This window comes from Battus philenor, unplaced genomic scaffold (assembly GCF_028537555.1).
Source record: "Battus philenor isolate CCGP_79_NKW_IND1 unplaced genomic scaffold, ilBatPhil1.0.hap1 SCAF_17, whole genome shotgun sequence".
Lineage (NCBI taxonomy): Eukaryota > Metazoa > Arthropoda > Insecta > Lepidoptera > Papilionidae > Battus > Battus philenor.
The window spans coordinates 10848948-10873262 of NW_027181679.1; the positions used below are offsets into that span (position 1 = coordinate 10848948).

Genomic DNA, 24315 nt, shown 5'->3' on the forward strand with positions numbered 1-24315 from the left:
TTCAGGCCGTGTTTATCTTAGGTTCTACCGGTGAATGATGATAATGAATCGAGTCTCCGGCTTACTACTTTCGTTATTTAGTCGTTTAGTCTTCTTATTCCAAAGATACGCTGTTGTGTTACGTCCTCATGGCTTTTTCATACAGAATGCTTGTATTGAAAACATACATGGCTGTTTAAATAATTACGGGAGTAATATCATAAAGGGTTTCGATAGTTGCACAGCGTATGAGGAGCACGTAGTGGCAACGTGTTGTCTTGTCGACGTCACACAATATGCTTTGCCTATTGCGGCGGTCTTGAAGATGAATCACGTGACACACAAGATCGTTGTTGTCTCTCTGCTTAAAGCGGGTCTTCGGGGCTCGCTGATTAATAATTGTGTGATTATATAATTCAAGTGTAGCGCTTAACTTCGTAACAGTAGTATTGAGATGCTAAAGATTTGCTCTACAGCCAGCTAGCGGAGCTACAGTTGTTTCAAAGTGAGTGTGAGAAGTATTGTAACGAATAAATCACAAAACACAGAGCAATATAATTTACACGCAATACCCGAATGACCTGATTGACTTGTTGCTTATATACGATAAAAATATTTAACAATGCTTAGCGATAATTTACGGAAGGAAAGTTGTTATGGAATTAATCGTGTACTGCGATTGTAAATTCGTGGATTTTATATAACAAAAAACAAGATATGTGCATACCGAAAAAAAATTGTGGAAGCTATCATAGAAAGTTTAACAGGTGTGCCAATGTCTGCAGGTAAATTATTTATATTGATTTATTTAAAACATCAAAATATTATAACAGTATAAGAGGCGAACTCAATTCGTGTTTTTGTGATGTTTTTCTAAACAAAGCCTACTTCAAACTTTCAGCTGATAGGCAGTTCTCTATGTGCCTATACTTTGAAAAAATGAAGGTATTACAGCCAGTATAAATAAGATTAGTAACACAACCACGCTAATTTACGACTGATAAACTAATGCTAAGTTGGGCCCTCAGCGTTGGCTATATCTTTACGAACGATAATCAAAATAATTAACTTAACTTAATAATAATAACTTAATAATTCCCATCACTAAAACCGCCGCCGCTATAATTGACTATAGTGATGTGAGCTATTATTTATTTATTATGAATGGAGACCAACTAAAGAAATCTGAACGTCTTCTAAATAAATGTAAAGTTTAATTTTCAAACTCTTTATATATAACTACGTCCTTTATTCTCGTACTTAGCTAGAATAACTGCGATAGCGCAGCGGCACATTATGCTTTGTTCCATTAATGCTTTGTCTGGCAGTAGCAGAAAATGTATCAAAATGTTCATTTTTGTTTTACGTACAGCCAATTAAAAATATTATGGCATGCGTCCGTTTGATTGATCTAAGATTTCAGCCTCCCAATTCGGAAACATTGCATGTAATGTAACTGTCCAAAATGAGGTTCCCGAGCGGAACCCTCGAACAAAGTTATATAAAATTGGTCTAGACTAGGCGCCTTCCGCGTTATACGTTAAAAGTCCGCTGTATCAGATCAGGTAAGTTAACAAAAATTGATACGACGTAAAAGATCACATTTTTGTCTTAAAAATTAAGAAAACCGGAATTATCGATATAAACTTTTTTATTTTTAAAATTATGTAAAATAACATCTTTGGAATTTTTAGGCATGAAGTAAATACGTTTTCTTTTAACGATATTACCGATTTTGATTAATCCGCTTTCGTTTGCAGTATTAATTTTTTTTACGACCTCATTAAAAAGTGTTACGTAGCATTCTGAATTTATAATTGCGAGAATACAGGCTGAAGTATATACGAAGTCGAGGTCTGTAGTCGTCAAATATGTGCTTTGGTTAGTATGGCGGCGGGGTTCTCTGTCAAATCGTTAACAATTTGCGAAGCTGAATTTCTCGACCTTTGTTAGGATTCATAAATGGCACACAAGTTGCCTTGATAGTGAATTGGAATACTTTATAAACTTTGTAAATGTTATAAAATGGAAATTCATTATTTGAATAGAAATTTAAAAGTAGAGGCGTTTCTAAATGAAACTAAACACTGTTGAATATAGTGAACTGCACGGCTATTCCATACGGAATATTTGTATTGGTAAAGTAGCTCTTTATATTTTGGGATAGCCCTATGTCTAGCGATTAACATCCATTGGCTGAAAAGATCATCTGAATCATCACCATTCGAGTCTCCGGCTCTCTACTTTCATCATTTAGGAATGAAGACCTTTGGATAGAGACATATCCACAAAAATATGATTATTTATAAACCCTCAAGAATAACATTGTGTAGGGTTTTGATAGTTGCGCGGCGTATCAAATGGCACACCGTTTAAAGTGGCAACATGACAAACGCGGTGTCTTATAGCGATGGCGATTGTAGTGCGTCAACCGTTGCAGCGGCGTTTTCCTCCCTTCCTCGGTTGCCCGTGTGAATTTTTTAAAATATTATTATATTTATGTGTGTGTAGCTTATACTATGGCAGCCACAAAGCAAAACTATTATTTTATGTTTTTTAGCTTAGTGACTCATTTAACTTATATATAACTCTTGCATTTAAATTATATTTTTAAACGGTTTTATTTAGTTCGACCCGTATGGAATTTATTTGGGTCAAAATTAGAAATTGAAATTTAAGCACCTTCCCGTTGTCAGATTGATCTGAAATTTGGTACACACATTTAATTTAGATGACAATACAATATAATAAAATCGATAACATTATAAATCTAAGATGGCCGCCGATACAAAATGGCGGATTACATATTTTTCCTTAACACCCTAAATATGGGTATCAAATGAAAGGGCTACACTAGTAAAACGATGATTATGTCAAAATTTTAAATTCAAGATGGACGCAATTCCAATATGGCGAACTAGGTACATATTTTTCCACAACTACCACACTATGGGTATAAAAAAACCGTTTAACTTAAAAGTTTTTTAAATGTATTCATTAGTCTTTAGCTAGTTAACAAAATGTTGTACAATAAATATGTATATCAATATGTTAACAATGATATTTATGTTCTGCTAACCAAAACACGTAAGCTAATAAGTTGCCTCATTTCTAATTCCACTTCCCGCAATTTCTCTTTTATTAACTTTGTTGGCAAGCATACTCGCAATGCTAGTTAAAAGATTCGCTTCGACTCTGTCGTCATTGACATAACTATGAACAACATCGTATGTTAATATATTTACAAATGAATTTAGACCTTGGTTGTTTGTTTTAAATGTAGTTGAAGCCGTTACTAAATAATATTAAAAATAGGTAAATTAGTGTATTTACTACAAAAAGATTTTATATAGTATACTTACAGATGAATAAAAAATATCATATTTTTTTATTAATAAAACAAAATTCCTGTCTCCATCATAATTTGAGTCGAAAACGATACAATTTAATTATTCATACGTCGCATGTACTCCATGAAACTTATGTATACTCTACACCACTAAGAATCCGAAGAGTAAGAAAAAAAAAAGGACAAAGGAACGGATAAAGAAAAGAAAAAAGGAAAGTGTGAACTGTGTATACAAAGACAACTCACTGAGGAGAAAATGCAGCCATTTGACAGTAGGAATAATCATTTTTACCTACGAGAGACTGACGGAAAAGACTCAAGATAAAAAAGACTTTACATTGCAAAAAAATGGTAATTTGTGAGCAGTTTCGTAAATGTAATGACTATTGAACCAAATCATTTTTAATATACGTTTGTTGTGAGAATATTTTTTTTAATAAATTAGAATATTTTAGAGCAGAAATAAAATAACACACTGCATTTATATAAAAACTATATGTTAGCTACCTGTTATTTATCCTTCTATTATTTCTATACTATGGTTGTGTAGAAAATGCCTCCTGTGATAAGACCGCCCATTGTACTTTTTCTTTACTATTATGCAACTATGTATATATTTACGAGCCTGTGAAAAAAATAATACTTGCATTAATCATTTTAAAATTTATGACCTAAATAAGCTTGTCTTGTTAGTTCAGGAAATCAACTCGTAACGACATCATTTTAGTGATTGCATGTAATAAAGAACTGAAATAGATTGCATTCGACGGTTATTCAATAAAAATTATGTTAGTGCCTCTAAACGAAGGCTGTTTGGTTTATTATTGGTATTACTGAAGAAACCGCAATATCGCATCATTTTCGGAGGATTATAGTCAAGTTCGTTTTAAAATAAGAAATGAAAAAAGCTGAAAGTCAGCTGCGTATTACTTGGTGATGGTTGGTAGGTGATATTCATTTTCATTTTGCGGTGACCCACTTAAATGCTCTTAAAAAGAATTATTTAATAGAAATATGATGTAATAAAATATTACGTTCCTATAATATGCAAGTAAGTCACATGCTCGACGCTTGCGAAGGCTATTGGGCGGGAACAATCGCGCGCCCTACTTCGATCAACTAGGCCTTTAATATCGAACCTTTTACGAAAGACTTACATTTTAACTCTGCAGTTAGGGCATACCTATCTGCAAGTTGATTGACCCAGAACTAAGTCTGCGTTGATTGCTTGTTGGTAGATGACTAACAAATCATTGCCGCTTACAATGCAATGCTTTCTTCATAAGCTGCTTGCTGTGAAAATTATGTAGAGTGCACTTCAAAGTTATTACAATTACAATATTATTAGTGTTATTATAAAAAAAAAGTTTCATTTATGTATTGTCTGGTTTATCATTCCCTCGAACAGGTTTCCGAACTTAGTATTTGAAGTTAGAGAACCCATAGTTAAGCTAAGAGCTAACCTACATGGTCAGTTCTAAATGCAGGGTTGCCTTCTTTCCGAAGTAAAAGGCGAGTGCGTCTACCACTGTTTTAATATCATAGACGGAAACCTGTGGGGAGTGTCGGTATTGCGATGCTCCGCTTTCTCTAATATCCGTGATTAAGCAGCAGTGGCACAGCAGATACGGCAGAAGTGAGGCTGTTGAGGATAATAAACCTCCACGGTAGAGTTATGGTTAGCGGTGAATACAGTGACCAGTTCTAGCGTAAGGGGTTGAGAAGGGTCCTTATGAGAGGTCCTGATGAGAGAACATTTTCTTGACCCCATCACATAGATAATGGTTTGATATCGTTAGGTAATTAGTGTAAGATCGATATAATCCGTCTTCCTCCCCGCTACAGCGGGTATTCGAAGGTGTTTCCCTACGTTAAAAAAGTCCATTATATTAAGTTATATAAATATGAATAGTCATAAGTGCAAAAGAGCAAAAATCGAGTGCTACGCGAATTCGAGTATTTTTTTTCATATTTTCGTCAAGACCCGAGGAAGGTTCTCAAGAATAGAAAAATGGAAAAATTGAGGGATACTCGTATTTCCAACAGTACTTTAGTTTGTATTTATGAGCCATAGAGAAAATAAATTCTAGTATTCAAAAGTTTGTTTTCAATGAAAACAAAGAAAGGCTGGTTAGTATTATTTTTGGTTATTCGCTTCATTACTAAAGTCTTGCGATGTATAAAATATTTTTGTCAGTAATCCTAGTTTACTGTTGAGATATGAAATCAATAAACAAAGTGATCACTCACAAAAAGTGTTTTGCGTATTTATTATTTTTATTTGACAGCGACAGGTCTTTAACGTTTAACAATACGATATTTGTACAGGTAGCCAGTTCTAGATCAAAAATGCAGTGTACAAATGCAGTTTATTCTAATGGATTATTAAGGAATAAAAGAGAATTCTATCAGGTAGACAATTTAGAAAACTATATATAAAATCTGAGAACGTATCCATATTTTTTTTATTAATTCTAATTTGTATTGCTAGAGTTTTTTTTTACAATATTTCATTTTTCGCTTTTACTAAACGCAGACAGTTTAGAGAGGGTTGCCGCTATTTGATACGGATCTTTCTTCTCCCAGCTGCGAGGCACGACAGCGTTTTATAATTTTTAACAATTTTTCTTACACAATTTTCTCTTATGGGTAAATACAGTTAAAATTTATACTATATTATTATATAAACAATACAATTTGGAATACTCAATTATATATTAGTCGGTACATTATTTTATTTCAAGTCGCTGCCCAAGCGCTACAGACCGTTAAATACTTGAGATTTAGGACAATGTGCCGGGCCAACTCATCAAAAGATTCAGCTGTAGATTTTTTCTTGAGAAGGTTCGGTGTAGGTTGAATGGAGGTATATTAAGGTTTTCACATAAGGTCACGTGATTACGTCTTTTGATTGTTAATCGGGAGTATGTCTGAGAAACACGGAACTTTCACGAGGTGGATAAATGCAAGTCGTTTGCATTAATCTCACTACTAATATATGCGAAAGACAAAGTAAAAATAGTTTTATTATAAAGGATTATTACAATCATCTATGAGCGTCAAAAAATGTATTGTGAGCTCTAGAGGACGACTTGCAATCGTAGGTCACAGTTTCGATTCTCTTTATACAATGTTATATTATTTTCACTATGTGCTTTAATTATATAGAATTGCCACTGCTCATAAAGAAGTTTCCAGAGGATGGGTAGAGCCGTCCTCTGCGTACCAACATACTAAACTAAGATCGCCAATCCACCTGTAGATATATCCCCCATAGATATATTTAGCGAAGGCCTATGCCTTGCAGTGGGCGACTATGGAATGAAAAGAAGACTACGACGACTAATTTACATGTTACATTCGCTGCAACATGGCATGTCAAGGCAAGGAAACCTCTGCTTTGCTATCCTTTTGTAGCGACCTAGGGATTTTAAGAAATAGTAAAAGCCTTGTCTCCCGAAAAGGGGTAAAATTTTTTAACTCAGTGTGCTATAAATTTATAGAATGCTTAAGTATGAATATACGCAAATCTTCTTTGTAAATACTTAACCCATATAATGGTAGAAGTATACAGTTCAGTGTTATTGCTTTCGTTTCGCTAGCAACAAAAAAAAATTATCTTTAAAGAGTTTCATTAGGATCGTTTGTGTTTACATCGTTATGACATTTACGCACGACGCGTCTAAAATTTTCTACAATATAAGTAGGAAAAGTTGTTGTGACAGTAAATTAAAAAAAAACACAAGTGACAAAATCACAAGATATTTCTGAAAAGATAAACTCGTTTAATTAATTTCATTTATGATTTGTGCAGTCAACAATGTAAGTAATTTAGCAGTGCAGTTATATATTTAGATTCTAGTAAACGGCCCGTAATATTGACATGTCGGATTATACTGAAAAAGCTTCGCGGCCTTGTACTTTTCATCAAAAGGCAACGGGGACATCAACTCTGAGTATTATCCCTCATGTATCTCACGAAGTATTTAGAAACGATACAACAGCTGTTGAAGTAATCGTCAAAGGTGTTTCTGGAAAACGAAAAAACAATACTGAAACAGCTCAAGTTAACACAGATATCACTATTAGGAATAAAGATAAAGAAGTTGAAGGACTCAAAAAGAAATTACTGGAAGTAAAAATAGGTACGGATAGCTTAAGACAAACGTCGACAACAATTATACTTGAAATAAAGAAGCAATTAGATCGGGCCCATCAGCGGGAATTGAAAGAGCAGACTAAAAATTTGACGCTGCAACTGGAGAATTTAAAGTTACGAGCGATACTGGAAACGAAGACAGATTTAGTTAAGAAACTAATGAAAGAATTGATGAACGTACGACGGGTGATCAAGTTGATCGTCAAGAGTCTGAATCCCGTGACGCACACTGCCGACTTCTCGAATGACGCCGAGGCCGAGTACAGGTCTTTCGAGAAGGAACTGAAAAATAGTTTTATATCCAAAGCGTTGGGGACAGACGGATATTTTTTCGACAGTACTATTTGATTATTTTTTATTAAAAATATTACAATTTCGTCGAGCAATTTTTAAATAAACAATATTGTAAACTGTATATAATACTTTAATTTACCTACCACTAGAGTCGAAAAAGAAAACCTTTGCGCCTTCAAAACCTCCTACTTTTATTTAAAATATAATACAAAATATAAATGAAAAACGTTGATTAGTTATAGGCATGACCTTATATAGATATAAGCTTTAAAGGGATGAATGTATAGTTTCGTTTGCGACCGAATAATGTGTGGTCCATCCTATTCAAAAATATCGATTTTAGAAGGAATAAATAACATAACAATTATGTAGTAAGAAGCGTTTCCAAAATTCGTAATACTACGTATTAAAATTAATTATTGTTTCCTAGCTGTACCTGCAGACATTGTACGGCCAGAAGTTATAGTCCTGTCGCATTCCAAAGTGGAGTTCAGAGTGTTTATTTTTACGGAGTGATTGTAAGTAGGTTTAAAAGATTTTTGCTGACAAATAATACTATATATTCACCCTTTTGAAGTGGTGAAATCTATAATTAATCATCATGTTCACTTTAATGTTACGTTAGTCAAGTACAAAAGACAGAATTGACTAAATTCTCATTTCGGTACAAACTATGTATTATAATTGTATTAAATATTCATATTGTAATATACAAACATATGCAAACACGTCACGATACGTGCTATTGGCAGTTAATCTAGTTATGAGACCAAGTTAATAAAATTACGCGGTGTAAGATGCACATGTCGAGTTAATTATGCGTACATGACCACATCATTATGTCATATGCCATTACTAATTATAATATTGTCCTGGTTTATACATTGTTTGTATACATAGTTAATTTATATATATAGACCAATTGTGACCACGATTCTTAGTGGAAATGAAATAAGAGTATTTTTTTATGAACGTAAAATAAAATAAAACAATTAAACAGGTTGTTTTCTAGTCAAGCACTGGGGTGATCTCAGGAACGAACCTTTATTAAATTTTGACCCTTATGGAATTGAAGGAGAAACCATGGTATCAGGCGTGTCTATCCATTTAATAGAGATTTCCCTAACGATCAATACGAAATAGGCAGAATCTTTGATTTTAAAATTATCTTGCAAAACTCCATCATAACAGTATATTCTAGAAATAGGTATTATTTTTATACTGTTAGACAATGCGATTCTTAACGAAATGGAGGCCGCTGAGGTTCGTATTACAGGCTCTGAGACCTTTAAGCGGATGCTCCTTGAATATGTCTATACGACATATGTTACCTGTATTATACGTATATTCATATTTTTTGGATCAAATTTAACATCATTATGTTATCATGATCATGTTGGCGTTTAAAAGTTCTCGAGCAGTAACTACAAGTCAGTGGCGTGGTTACAGAGGGGTCAACCATCCCCAAACAAAAAAACACTCTGTTCCTGATACACATCCTCATAAACATAACAACCATAAACAACATATCATTAGTCGAGGATACGGTTCACAGGTTAAAGGATGCTCACCATCCACGAAGCTAAGAGACTAAAGAGCGAGGTGGAAATTATAGTTTATCCAAACAACAGATACCATCGGACTGTATAATAGTGTCCATCATGCAGTGGTAGGAATATCACATCACACGAACTCGTGCATATATAACGTGGATGAGAAACAAAATAGGATCGCAAAATTTATCGATATGGCGAAATGGGCAACCACCATACAGATACGGGCGTACAACCTCATATCCTCGAAACCTCGAACCTCATATCCTCGATCCCAGTAAGGAGTAGTAATAAGAAAGTAGTCGCACAAATTGTTATGTTTAAAACTGGGCAAATAAATAAGACGCCACTAAATAATTAAAAAAAAACTAAAACATTTTTTTTCATTTATTATAAAAAAGTAAAGTTAGAAAATAGTATAAGGAGGGACCAGAGTAACTTAGGTTAATAAACATTGTGACAATCAGGAACGTGAATGATAAATTTTTATTGTAAAAACAAAGGCACGGACGCGTCTGTGATATACAGATTCAATAAATAAACATAGATCATGGGTTTATAAGACGTGTCGTTTTATATCTCGAGGATACTAGAAGAAAGTCTTGTCTCTTGTTTGTGACCTTATAGTCTATATTAATCATGTCTGCCTTTCGTTGTGTTATGTGAAAGGAAGAAGACGCTATGGAGAGACTTGTTGTCCAAGATAAAGCAAATAGTTAAAACTCGAGAGATCGATAAGCCTTGCTATGGGGCGGATTAAGTGATCGATCTCACTAAATTGCTCTTAAATCTATGTTTGTTAAGTGCCTCGGATGGAGAACGGAGGAAGATTTTCAGAAGAGCTTAGCAACAATCTATAGGGTTTCGAATGCTCTGCCAATGCTAGATGCTCCTTATTAAATGTAATAATAATTTAATATTATCTGTCGGAAAATCTCACAACGATATTTGCCACTATTTCTCTTGTTCAGTCCACTCCCTGTTTGTCTCTTAAATACTTAAGTAAAAATTAATGTTCTCCTATATGAAGGGCCCTTCAGATACTTTATATACATTCCAGATAATAAAGGTTGGCTGATAATCCTTTTGTATGGATCTGTGGTAAGTTATGTCAAGTTTTTTTCGATAAACGAATTGATGGTTTTTATGCTGCTATTTATTTCTCTCTATCACGTAACCTTTGTTCGTAAATTTATGTCTTTAAAAAAATAACGTAAGAATTCCGTTTCGTTATAAAAATTAAAAAAGATTCCGTTATTACTACGATGTAGTCATCAATTTTTTTTTAATTTCATAGGTCTCATGTACTTCACAGTAATTAGGGCATTTAACGCAGACCTAGAGGTAAATAGTATGTTAAAACATTTTAAGTAAATAGTAGTGAATCAATCGTGAAATGCAAGTAGGCGGCGGGACCCGGGCGTTGCATATCCGGGTGCACGGTAACCGGGTCACGTCGCGACCGGGTCACGCGGTCAAACCGTACCCCGGTCACCCGGTCGGCGGGAAGACACGCCCGACTCTCTCAATATGCTACCGATTTAATGATTTACAATACGTACAATTCCGCTAATACCGGGTACATTGTTCGCCTCACTCACAATGCTAATATTTGTTATTAGGTTGAACACATAATGTATATATAAATTTTATTAGTATCAATTTGATCGATTAAAATCATGTTTTAGGTTACTCTATTGTTTTGTTGTTATAAAATGGTATTTTGCTGCTAAGAAGGAACTCGGCTGGAAATTGTAAGACGCGTGTTTATGAACGTTTCGCACGTGTAAACAATTTCAAGTGGCTTATTCAAGATCTTATAAGATTTCATTTCATTTTATATAAAATTGTTTCATGTATTTTTCTGAAGGTCTCTCTGCTTTCTGGCATATTTCTCAAGAGAGTTTATTTTAAATGTAGCGTCGCAAATTGTTTCATATCTAATGCTAGCTATCCCAATAGACTATGTACTGCCACAAATTATTGGCCTGTCACGTTCCATTTATTGATTAATTGTGAAATAAATTAATTAATTCCGTGCTTGTTAAATGCTCACAAACGCAGTTGTTAAACTATATTATAAATTTGAGCTTGTATTGTTGTATTGTAGAAAGCGAGAAGTCAATAGCGAATTGTACAATGCGCAGTTTCAAAGATTTGCGGGAGAAAAATAGTTATCGAGCCACATTAGGATAGAAGGATGTAAGGGTTGACTGACATGGGAAGGTCATCTGGACTGTCAGATTTGTGATATACGACGAATGTATGTCTGTTTAATTAATGTTCTTGGTTTAAATCAAATGTTTTCACTCTCACAGATATACATTAATTATATTTTCTGAAATTACTGAGGAATCTTAGTCATTTTCTATTTTATTTTTCATAAAAACTTACGGAAATAGAGAATATTCAGGTTAATTAGTTGTATAACCATGTAAAAGCTTGAAATGGAAATCATTAATTGTCAATAGTTGTTATGGTACATCGTATAAAAAAGTCAATGGTTCTAGAAATAATAACTAACGCAATGATAGTAAAATAAAAAAATGTATTTTTAAAATTTTGATTACTACATGTTAAAATTAATTATGGTTTACTGTCTACAGACTTTGTGTTGAAGTTATTGGCTTGTCGCATTTCAATGGAAATAGTTTTAAAAGATGTACAGCTGTTTTGGTTCCAAACACACTTTGGGCACCGAGCGTCCGACTCTCTGGGTAGAGCCTACATCAAACTCAGTTGATATTTATGGTGATCACTTTCACAAATGTCTTTAATAAACGTTATAGTTACAGAAAATCATCAGCTATATTATCACTCAAATATCTTTGACAGGGTTGAAGAATTTTTTTGTACTTTAATAATGGAGGCATTCTTCATCGTTTCAGTCGATGGACGCCCACTGGCATAGGCCTCCATCAGAGGTTCTTGCGCTACCCGTATCCAGCGACCTCCCGCGATTTTAAATATGTCGTCGGTCCATCTAAAGGGAGGCTTACCCGCGAGGCATTACACAGTATTATTTTAAAAATGTAAATAGTTAGCCTATAGCCTATAAAGGAGTTATTTAATGAAGTCTAGAAAAATGTAACGCCTACGATTGTAATTCAATCTTCAGTAACTAGTCACTATGGGCATATAAAAAAAAAACATTACAATCTAACAACAAAAGTGTATGTATAACTGACAGAGCCAGACTGTCTAATATCGGATTTTTTAAAGTTATGAATATAATTTATCTAAGTGACATCACGCAGTCGTATTAATGTAGTAGCATCATCCTTTTTTACATCAACTGGAAGTATTTACAATATGTAACGACCAAACGTCGTCTTCGAGCTTTGAAATTATACAATAAGAAGTTTAGTTTAGCACCGTCAATACTTATCTTGGGTCCTCCAAGTATTGTAAATTATAAATGCAACTAAATTATAAAGTGACTGAACAGAATGAAAAAAAAATTCTGCACTAAATACATTATGGTAACTATTAAGTATATAGCTTAATAATAATAGTAATCAATATAATTTAAAGGTGTTTGTTGTATTGTATTTTTGAAAACAGTTGTTTTCGCATAACTGTCAATTATGTATTTATTATAATAATGCTTCTGTATTATTATAAATATTATCGATGCTTTAGTCCATAGACACCTACTGCAAAGCATAAGGTATTATAATATACTATATTCGCCACACTTGGTAGGCAGGTTGGCGATCGTAGTGTGGTTTTATGGTACTCAGAAGACGCAGCTGCCCAACCTCTGGAAACTTGTTTGTGGGCAGTGAAGATACTATACAATTAATGCACAGTGTGAATTGTATAAGATTGTATCACAGATATCGAACTCGCAACTTACGATCGCAAGTTTCAGTTCTCTACCGATGGGCTGCCATTGCTTAATTAGTAAGAAAAGTACCAATATTTAGCTACTTCCGCACATGCAGTGGTAGTCGTGCAACAAAGTGCACCGCCCGCCAGCCTGCTGATAAATGCGTTTGCGGCAAACGATGCAAATTACACCGTTAAAACACTCAACACGTGTTTCACCCCTCCACGGGGCATATTCAGGAGTTATATTACACCGATTAGTGCCAAACACAGAGCACGAGCTGGCGGGCGGTGCACTTTGTTGCACGACTACCACTGCATGTGCGGAAGTGGCTAAATATTGGTCTTTTTCTTACTTAGGATGGACTTCCTCAAGGTAACGCCTGATTCCATTAAATAAATGCCAAATATAGGAAGCCCACAGCTGGGCATAAGTCTCACCCATGGATTTTCAAAAGGACTTGTCCACCCTGTGAGCAGATGTCTTACATTACGCATGGCAGCCTGTGGTCTCCAGTTTAAAACCTTATCACATATTCTTCTTTGCTGTTGTTTAAAGTATGGTACCTTCTAACCAAAAATCAATGTTTTAAGAAAAAAAAATGACGTAATGATAATATATTAAAAAAAGGCATTTTCGAAATTCGCATTACTACAAAGTAAGATTAGTTATTGTTTACTATAATATTTATCCCTGAAAACTTTCCACTGCCACCACTTACTGCCAGAAGTAATTGATCCGTCCTATTTTAATAAAAAAAAATTAACGTAATATAACAATATACTGATCACTTCGTACATGTGATTGGAAATAGGTTTAAAACCTTTACATTTCTAACCTATATACCTATAAATAATTAATATATTGGTTTGTGTATAAACACGCGGTTTTCAATTATTTATGTTTTTTTTTTCTTTTTGTATAATATCGTATGTAATTAATAAGTTACAATAATTTCGGAAAATGTTAATTACTTTTCATAAAACAAATTCAAACTGTCTGCTGTTTTTCTGTTAAACGTTCATTCACTATATTTAATCTGTGATTAAAAAGAATACACGTTATAGCAAGATTTTCATGATATACTTGCGCGCTCTGTAGTAGGGATGCTTTTCTTAACTTGTTAAATAAACAAGATTTTATTTTGCGTAAAACGTTTTCAACTAATTAAAGAGTAGAAAAACGCAAAGGAAAAATGTTGAATGGACTGAATAGAAGTAACAAGAGTATGTAATACCTTTCACGGACGTTCAAAGAGATCGAGGGAGTGAGCGAAGAATTCTTTTCAAACGCTTCATCGCTGTTTACTTGCTAGATATTTTAATTATAGTACATTTAAATAACATTAAAACTATAAAATACATAGTGTTGAAGGCAAAATTTGTTTATTTTTAATTGTGTTATTTACACATCTTTTTGGGGTTCTGAATAGTCAATTGATCGTTGCGATTATTATTGTCAGTTATCTATTAGGTTTAATAAGTAAATTTAATAAAATAAGCTGCATGATATTTAATGTTTTACATTTTCCGATATCTTCTCAGGTGACGACTTGCATAATGCGATGTTTAGTGAAGCTTCGTCTATGTAATAGAAGTAAAAATGAAAATTTTCTCAAGAAAACATTTAATAATAACCATGTATTAAACCTGAAATATTCATTTACTGAAAATTCAGTAATAGATTAATTGATAAATTAGTCGTATTTATTTATAGAGAATTTAATAAAAAGCATGAACTAACTATAATATCACAGCAAAATAATTTTTTTTTGGGATTTTCTGTTATATACTTTAGTTTTAATGATCTGTGACATAGATCTTCCTACTTATACTTGCTATTATTCTTCTATTATCATTATATTAGCCGATAGATGCCCACTGTAAGGTACAGGCCTTTTCTAAATATCGCCTCAATGACTGGTTTTGCGTTGTGCTAGCTTTTTCTCGCGTCCTCGATTTTGTCGTCGCCGCATTTACCGGATCGTAGTCCCACTGGAGCATCTTTTGACCCCAACAGCTGACTGTTGCGCGAGCTATGTGGCTGGGCAGCACTGCTTAACACTATACACCAGACTAGAGTAAAATTTAAGTTAAATCTCTCTACGACTTAAGATTTGTCTACTACATAAAGTTTTCTTAAGTAGTAAAATTTATAGTTATTTTGATGATACGAAAATAAAAATAAATACTAGACTTTTCATACTTAGAAAAATAATTCAGGTATTTTAATGTGTAACTTATTTCATCATCGTGATTTCAGTCACTTTGATTTCTGGATATAGTCCTCCTTATTTACAATAAGCCCGACCAGAAGCGACCTGCATTTAGCGTTTTGACGGCTTTAATAAAGGTCCACCTTGAGTTGACGTTCTACACTGCGCGTGATAGTTCTCGGTCTCCACTTTAGAACCTTAATACCTCGGTGGCCACTGGTTCTGCACGGTGTGTGGCCTACCCACTGCTACTTCAACTCCACAGGTGATGTATTTCGCTGCTTTCGTTCGGTTTTATGGATCTCCTTATCCCTTGTTCCTCGTAAAGAAATCCCGAGCACAGCCTTCTTCACGATTAGTTGAGTGATTATAAACTTGCCGATGAAGCTAAAAGTGAGAGACCATGTTTTTGTACCTTACAGAATTAACTCCTAAAATTGTAAGAACACAGTACAAACAATACACAATACAGCGCTGTAGCGAAGTTTTACGTTAAAAAGACAACGAAATTACATGGCTCTACATCTAAAGATCACATAGATTTGTGATGGTTGAATAAGACGAGGGCCCTTATGAAATCGTCCCAGAATTTATGAATGAAATGTTGAGGTAAAGATAACTAAGAAGAAGTACTATGTCATAGTTACCTATGAAAGCTCAGCACATTCTGCATCGAATTTAACACTGATCCGGATCCAACCAGTTGGTCTAAATCAATTTTTCATAAAACGAAATGAAAAGGCGGGTCGGATGGTTGAACGTACCGTGTCGCTGCCATGAACTCGGTAAGGCACTATACACACTCGATGACTACTAAATGAAATATTTTATTCTTATTTAGTATGCTTCATTTTTATTAAAATACATTCTTGAATCAGTCTTTATATAATGAATATATTCGATGCTAAAAGTTAGTACCATACCAATATGAAATTTTGGGGGGTTTAAGGGTCTTTAGATTAAACCTCATTTTTAAACTAAGAACTAACTAGTGCTCTTTTAGGAAACCTCGGCTTGGTTTCTTTGCGAAGTTCTACCTGGGAGATCGTCGAGTTCTGAGACGGCTTTGTCACGGAGCAAGTGAGAAAACCTTATTTAGTGAAGTGTCTCAATACGCATCTAGCATTTCCATATGAGGGTTTAAAAGAGAGCTGAATCTCAACATGATCGATTGTTACATTGGATCGATTCTCGATTGGGCTACACAGATGATATTTCTATATATCTCTTACTGTATGACTTATCGTAAAAAATTATATAATGAATTTATTTGTCGTATTAAAAGTAAAAATTATTTTTGGAAGCTATAGAAGAAATTAGAATGGTTCATAGTTAATTCCTCGAATAATCTGTCACAGTATAATGATATTTCAAAAATATATTTATTTGTTTTAATACAGATTATCTATGTTTGATATACAAGGTACGGTGGGAGTTACTGGTAGCATGTGGGCTCTAAAAATATAGGGCGTAATTTAACGATTTAATGAAGCAAACTGTCTTTTTAAAGTCTCGAGATTGAATGCACACAGTAATGTTAATGAACATTATAAGTCGACACTGATATCTCATAAATTTCTCACACATTTCTTCGTTTAAAGTGCGTCATTTGTACACGTCATTTGTCCTTCTACTAAACTTCTTGCTAATACTCTTACAGTACAAACAGTAAAAAAGTAGCAAGCATTTACCATCGTAGACCGCGTCATGGCGAGACAGATTTAATACTCTGCCTATAAAGGTTAAAAAACTATTAAACAAATTCATGTTTCCTTCATGTACGAGTTTTAATAGTAGCTGACTCGACACATACACACAAGATAGGATGTCTTAGCTATGATTGGAACCTCAAAGCAAACTGTCATACGTGCGGAGTTCATAGCAAATTGCCAAAGGCACAAAGATTAAACAGCTATAATATATTCTGAAACTAAGTAGGTTTCCGTCCAATTTTCTAAATAATTATTTTTTTTTCTCAAGAGACGTATACCAAGTATTAGGAAACCAAGGGAAAAAAAAGAATGAAAACAGTAAAGTCATTCTCAAGTTAGAATCGGCATGCATTTTTGTATGTATAGAGTAAAATTATTTACAAAACTAATAAATATTGAAGTATTAAAAATGTAGATATTATAAATAATCTTAAAATTCACGTTGATTACCTTTCCGTCGGTTGTACATGGCACCTTACAAACGTAGAGTTGTGACTGTAATGCGATTTGTCTCATTTTCTTTTCACGAGCACGAATGACACGATTCAATTGAAATCGTAACTACCTCTATGTGAAGATGGAGGGTGGATCTTTAATCCAGTTAAAAACGAGCCCGGAGCCAGTATGGAGTGATCTTTTTTTAATACACACCCGGACTTTTTTAATGGAATCAGGCGTTACCTTGCGGAAGTGAATCCTAAGTAAGAAAAGGACCAATATTTAGCCACTTCCGCACATGCATTGGTAGTCGTGCAACAAAGTGACAAACACAGAGTGTCACACTAATCGGTGTAACATAACTCTTGAAGATGCCCCGTGGAGGGGTGAAACACGTGTTGAGTAATTTGGCGGTGGCGGTTGTGTAATTCGCATTGTTTGCCGCATACGCATTTATCAGCGGGCTGGCGGGCGGTGCACTTTGTTGCACGAATACCACTGCATGTGCGGAAGTGGCTAAATATTGGTCCTTTTCTTATACACCCGGATTGGTTATACGTGTAAGAGCTTTAAAGGGGTGAGTGCATAGTACATTTGTTTGCAAAAAGCTTTAAAGCTATTTCACATCTAATTTTAATCACTCTGTATAAATTGTTAGGATGTTAGTATACTGTAATATGCTACATAAATTTATTTCTAACATTGGAATGCGACAGACTAATCATTTCTGGCAGCACAAAGTCTGCAGGTATAGATAGTAAACATAATTTTATTTTAATATGTAGTGATCCTTATATTATGATAAGCTTTTTGATAAGATCGGTGATATTCTTCCTAAAATTCAAATCTGAATAGTATTATCTCGGAATAAGTATATGAACGACCAACACTTTAATTCTACCGACGACCCATATGAGAGCTTAGCATCACGAAAATGGAACAAATGTTAATCAATATGTTTATATATCTGTACCATAAAAATCTTTCGTGTTGGCAAAAAATTATTGACTGAGCCGTTGTCGAGGTTTGCACTTACCAATACATTTAGCCATTTTATATTTAAAAAATGTTTCAGATTATAGTAACACAGTTTCTTAATATTTAGCATTTATATATATTTAAATATATACTTTACTGTAATGATTAAGATATTTCGTCTGCATATCACAGTAGATAAAGCTACACACTGGAATAGCAATGTTGTGAACACTCTGATGGTATGTTAGAGAGGATCGACATCCAGAGGAAATATATTGTTTTCTCAGTGCTACAGATAAAATCTAATCTTAATAAGTCGGCTCGATTGGATTGAGGTTTCGGGGTAAGTCCGGCCAAGCTGATCTAGGTTAGCCTTAATACTGGAAATGATTACTCAAGAGACGAAGTTCAACTTAAGTTTACACGATATAGTTTCATTCGTATAATCGACAACGAGGCAATAACGTGAGACTGAGTTTAATTTGTTAGTATATGTAGTTTTAAATTCCACTGCAGATTAAAATTACGGAAATGTGGAAAATGAAGGGAACATAGCCTCAATTGCTAGTGAAGAAACTGTTGAAACATTCCTAAGCAACTCATGAAAGTGTCACCTATCGAATATATGTGTGGGTACGTGTATTGTGCAGAGAATATATTCCGCTGACGCTTTGAAGCAATAGAAGTCACGAGCGCTCGACGTTTTCCGGCACGTTAGGCCCGGAGTACAATCAACCAGCCATTGCATTTTTCATCCACGCCACAACGAGCATCCAAATTCACTCCGCGAATGGAGTCCCAATTCCCATTCGTCCTGAAGAGCTTCGGTTCGTCGATTAGATCCGAACGTTCCCGAAGCTTCACGACGTCTGGGTGTTCAGAAGCCAGTCTACATCCAGCCTCCGTGTGTACCGCACGCGCCGTGTGCCCGCCACTTTACATGTGTTAAACTTTTTCAAAGCCCAGTGTTGCCGGCACCGAATAGACTTACACGTCGATATTTATGGTAGTGACTGATGATGGGTGTCGGCGATACGTCGCCAAGACGGAAACTCTAGACTGAAACAGGTTTGTGTAAACCTACTCTCGGTCTTTGTATTACCAACGTGTATTATTTTATAAGACTTTCATTATATATATCGGATTTTGTGAAGCTCCTTAATATCGCTTCTTAGGAATATATTTACATTTTTTAAATAATAAAGTTTTTTAATAAATTAACATTTAGTTATAAGAAAGAAAGTTGTTTTTAATTATACACTTAAATAAAAAAATATCATTAAATAAATAAAATAACTGTATTATTTTTTACTTTATTCATTATACGTCGATTATTTAGATATTTTATCACTATAATAAAAAATAAATCGAATCTGATTTAATTCATAACTATATTTAATTAAAAATATTTTTTATTGAAACTATAATTTTTAATATAACTTTTATGTTATTATTATATAAAAAATGTTCATCATAGACTCGTCGAAAAGACCGCCTCTGTTAAATAATAGCAAAACAGAGATAAATTGCGGGTTGGAGTTATTTCTTTATTAAAAAGAACTACACGGGAGCTTGTCAGAAGTAATGTGCCTCGTTTATCTCACTTAATATTCTTTGTAACGAAATCTTATTTTGTATAAGCTAGGCGGCGAAATTTTTCCCAACTAGAGATATTAAAAATATTTTATTTAATTAAAAATAGAGGTTACATGGATAATGTTGACTACTCCTTGTGGATAAAAGTAACCTAAAGATATATAATATATATGTTGTAACTAAAATTTTTTTTAAAAATGTATTAGTTGAACATATCAAATAAACAGAAAATCTGGCAATTTAAAAGAATAGTGATTGTTTTTTAAATAAAAACGCACCGTTTATTCTTATTTATATCGACATAGATACTGCTTACGGTTTAGGGATCATTAAAGCCTGTTGAAATCTTATATTTATCGACAAGAGCCGAATTACTTTAATACAGTTCATGTTACGGTATTAAAAATCTAATTTAGAATAAACCTGGTAAAACATTACATATAATTGCGCTCACTGACTATAAGATATCTTTATGAGCCGTGGTTTTGTTTTTTCTTTGATGAAAATTCTTGAATTAAAATTTCACAGTTCATTGTGTCATAAAGACATATAATTTTATGACAAAGATTTATCATTATTTTAGCGGAAGCATGTTCACAGCTGGCCATAAGCCTTCGCCAAGGATTTTCAATGAAACCGATTAGACGACCTTAACAAAGTTGTCGCCATCCAAGCCTTCGCTGCCATCTATTCTGCGCCGTATGTGGCTTTCTCATTGTCACTTAACCTGCCAATTCTATGGGCTATGTCGGATACATTAGTTACTCTACGGATCTCCTCAGACCAAAGAAATCGCGAGCATAAGCCTCTCCTCTTTGAGCGACTGTGAGCTTGCGAAACAGGCCCAAAGTGAGTTTCACTGCCGCAAGTCATCATTGGTAATATGCAATGGCCGTAGACGTAAGTTTTAAGGCCCTGATAGATTTTAACACCTATGGAGGCATTAGTAGCATTCACATTAAAATAATTAATACCTAAAAAAACTCCGAATTCAAAGGGTTACCTAGTTAGTATTAGGTTATTCGAATTAATAAATCAATCAATATGATTACCGTTTTTATGCCCCCCCCCCCTTTTTAGGGGCTTCCCGTTCCCCTATCAAATATTTTTTCAATATTTTGTACTTTATTTCTCTTCCTCCATCGTTCACTCTCGTATTATCTCTTCTTTTTCTTTACAATATCTTTCACTATAACTTTTATTTAAATTTAGATATGGCCTTCTAACCGTCGGTACATTTCTCACAATATTACATCTTTATCATTTTCATTCTTATTACTTTCACTTTCATTATTTTAATTTTTATTTTCGTTAGTTTTACTTTTATTGTTGAATTTGGTTGTCACGGATGTTAAAATTTATTTTCTTATTACTATGTCAAGCTATATATCCCTATTACCCGACCTTAGGATTTGTTAATATCTATGACTTTCTTTATAACCTCTTCGCAGTATTGTAAGAGTCTGTGTGGCATCCTCCATCCTCTATCAGGGAGGCGATGCTGTTAATTTCCATTTTTCCTTCTAACTCGATCTCTAATATCTGTTCAAACACAACACACCAATGTCTGGTCCACCGCTGAGTTACAGATGCACGAGAGACTTTCTTTTTTTGTTTGAACATATGTAAGTACTCAGCGAATTCTCCATTCCCCATGAACATCTGGGCTAAGACCGTATCCAGCTCCACTGTACGAAATTCTGCATAGGCGGACTGGGCGTCCGGGAAGATATCATCAGTGTTACAGTTTTACTGGTTAAATTCCATCAAGTAGAAAGTACAGGAGCTACCACGGCATTTTGATGTTCACTAGCATGTAACAATATTTTGCCGTAAAACTTTATAGTAGTATTATCATCATTTTACCCGTAAGACTTCCACTGCCAGACATAGGACTTCCCCATAAGAATGACTGGAAGCAGACTGCGTCTACTGTCTTCCAAAAACTTTAACAAGGTCGTCACTGCATATTTTCGACGCCTAGAATCACTAGGTTTGTCTCTGCAATTTTTTCTTTCCTAGTACTACGTCGTAGGCTTTGTTATTTGTTTTATCTTAGAACATAAAAATAATATGTACTTAAGATTTTAGTTCATTCAAGATGTAGGCTGTTTATTGAAGAAATACTTTTTATTGCTTCGGTATGAATAATTCTAATCACGTGATAACTTACATCATCATTATTTACTTTCGAACGATGTAGGGATAGAAGGTCTATAGAGAACTCTACAGGGAGTTCTTGTAATCGGCTGTAGTACGTGACACGTTAGTGTGTTTTAATTAAACGGAAAATGTTACTTACAAATCTAACGCTCTCTACGGGGACACGGAATATTTCCACTGTACTTAGATTTAAGTTATATAAGTTCTTCTCGGTGTTAATCTACAAGATGATAGGTGTAAAAGGTCTAAAAGGAGTAAATCATATATCAGCAAAAAGATTTTTAAAGCTTTTCCACCTATTTCCACCATGTATAAAGTGTTTACTCTGAATTAAGTTAAAGTACTCTAATTTTTCTGTTGGGCTGTGACAGGCTATTAATTTTATAAAAGTTGATAGCTATATGAGAAATCTTTACATAATTATTACATAAATTGTACATATACCTTATTTATATATCAATAATCTTATTTCTTTAATCGTATGCTTATGTTGTTATTTGTTCCATCGATTTTTTTCTCCTAAAGTCAAATGAGTTTGCTAGTAGAAAATTCCTACAGGTATAAGCTCACCAAAGCTCTGTATTGTTTTATATACGTCACAAAGTTCTTTTGTACATCATCATCAATCCAGCCCCAGGTTGTCAACTGCAGGACATCCGTCTCCTCAATAGAGTTCTGAGAGTACCAGTTGGATGCGACCTGCATCCAGTGTGTTCTGTCGCCCTTAAGAGTTTCACGTCCTATGCTTGCAGCTGGTTTCCACTCCAGAACTTTAAGGCTCAAGTGGAAATCTGGTATGCGCGTTATATGGCCTGTCCACTGGCATTTTAACTTACCAATACGTTGGATGTCGGTTTTATACAATATATTATAAAGAATGAAAACTTTGCATTAGAAGTCTGAGTGATTGAAGTCATAATAAAAATAAATTATTATCATTTGTTCTCATTAAACAAGTACTTTAGCGACCACGCAAGCAATGCGGTTGTGGGTAATCTGTCAGTAAATTACGTTTTTCTATTAAGTACTATTTTTTCCACAACAGTCTTAGTACTGCAAAAAGTAATTTGCTCCGCGTAGACCAACAAAATAATACATATTTCAGAGTGATTGTTTTATTTATTTATTCAATATCTTAATAAGTTTTCTATTCTGTATACAGCATGACTAAACTTTCGACAGTAATATCGTGATGTTTTCATAATAAAGCTTTAGGTTTACACGATATAACTTTTTTGACTTGTTGTTAATTTGTCACGATTTTTTTGGATTTGTTTGACGTCATATGTTTACAGCAAGGGAGAGGAATTTTAATTTACTCTATGGATGTATGAGAAAAATTGTTATTATTACTATTTTCTTTTGCAATTTTAGTACAAACCTCTCCGTGCCTCGCAAAAAAATATTGCCTGACTTGTTGAGCTGTTTTCAATTTTTGTATGAAGCAACAAATTTGGCGATAAATTTCTCTAATATAAATATTTTTTTACAGTATCATTATCATTATTAACAATGGTTTATGTGTAAGTCTATATCATTTGCAACACAAAATCTCTGAAACTCGGTCACTCTCATATTTGACAGAACTAAATTAAATCTTAAAGATTGTACAAATATTGCTAAGAAAAGAGATAATATGTACATTGTTAATATTTTTTATAGTTTCGGCCATAGACCACTGCAAAACCCGCAATTGTTTCGCTGTTGGCGATATTTGAACTATTAACTGATATTTTGTGCATAAATTATTTATCTTTTATCTCTATCCAAAAACCAATAAATAACGTGAGAACAGCAAGAAAACTTGTTATCAAAATTCGGCACTTACAGTACTAGCGGCAATTCGGCGTACTATGTGGCCTCTCAACTGCTACTTAAATTTTGCTAATTCACTGGCCTTTATCGGTAACATTCTTTCGTCTGTGAATCTTCTCTTTGGTTTTAGGCAGAGTTTGATTCGACAACTGACCTCTCCTAAAGTTGGAGTTTCCTAGTTTGATTATTTACCCCAGGTATACGAGTCAACAACTTCAAGAATCAAGCCTAC

At 34.0% G+C, this 24315-nt stretch overlaps 2 protein-coding genes across 2 annotated transcripts in view; both read left to right on the forward strand.

Moving 5' to 3' along the window:
- The window catches only part of LOC137919984 (uncharacterized), a 154071-nt gene that overhangs the window by 34320 nt on the left and 95436 nt on the right, over positions 1–24315 (forward strand). The window lies entirely within an intron of this gene.
- The window catches only part of LOC137919986 (uncharacterized), a 104716-nt gene continuing 99849 nt past the window's right edge, over positions 19449–24315 (forward strand). The window contains exon 1 of the mRNA XM_068763220.1: positions 19449–19577. The gene's annotated coding sequence lies outside the window, so the exon portion shown is untranslated. The remainder of the gene's footprint in view (positions 19578–24315) is intronic.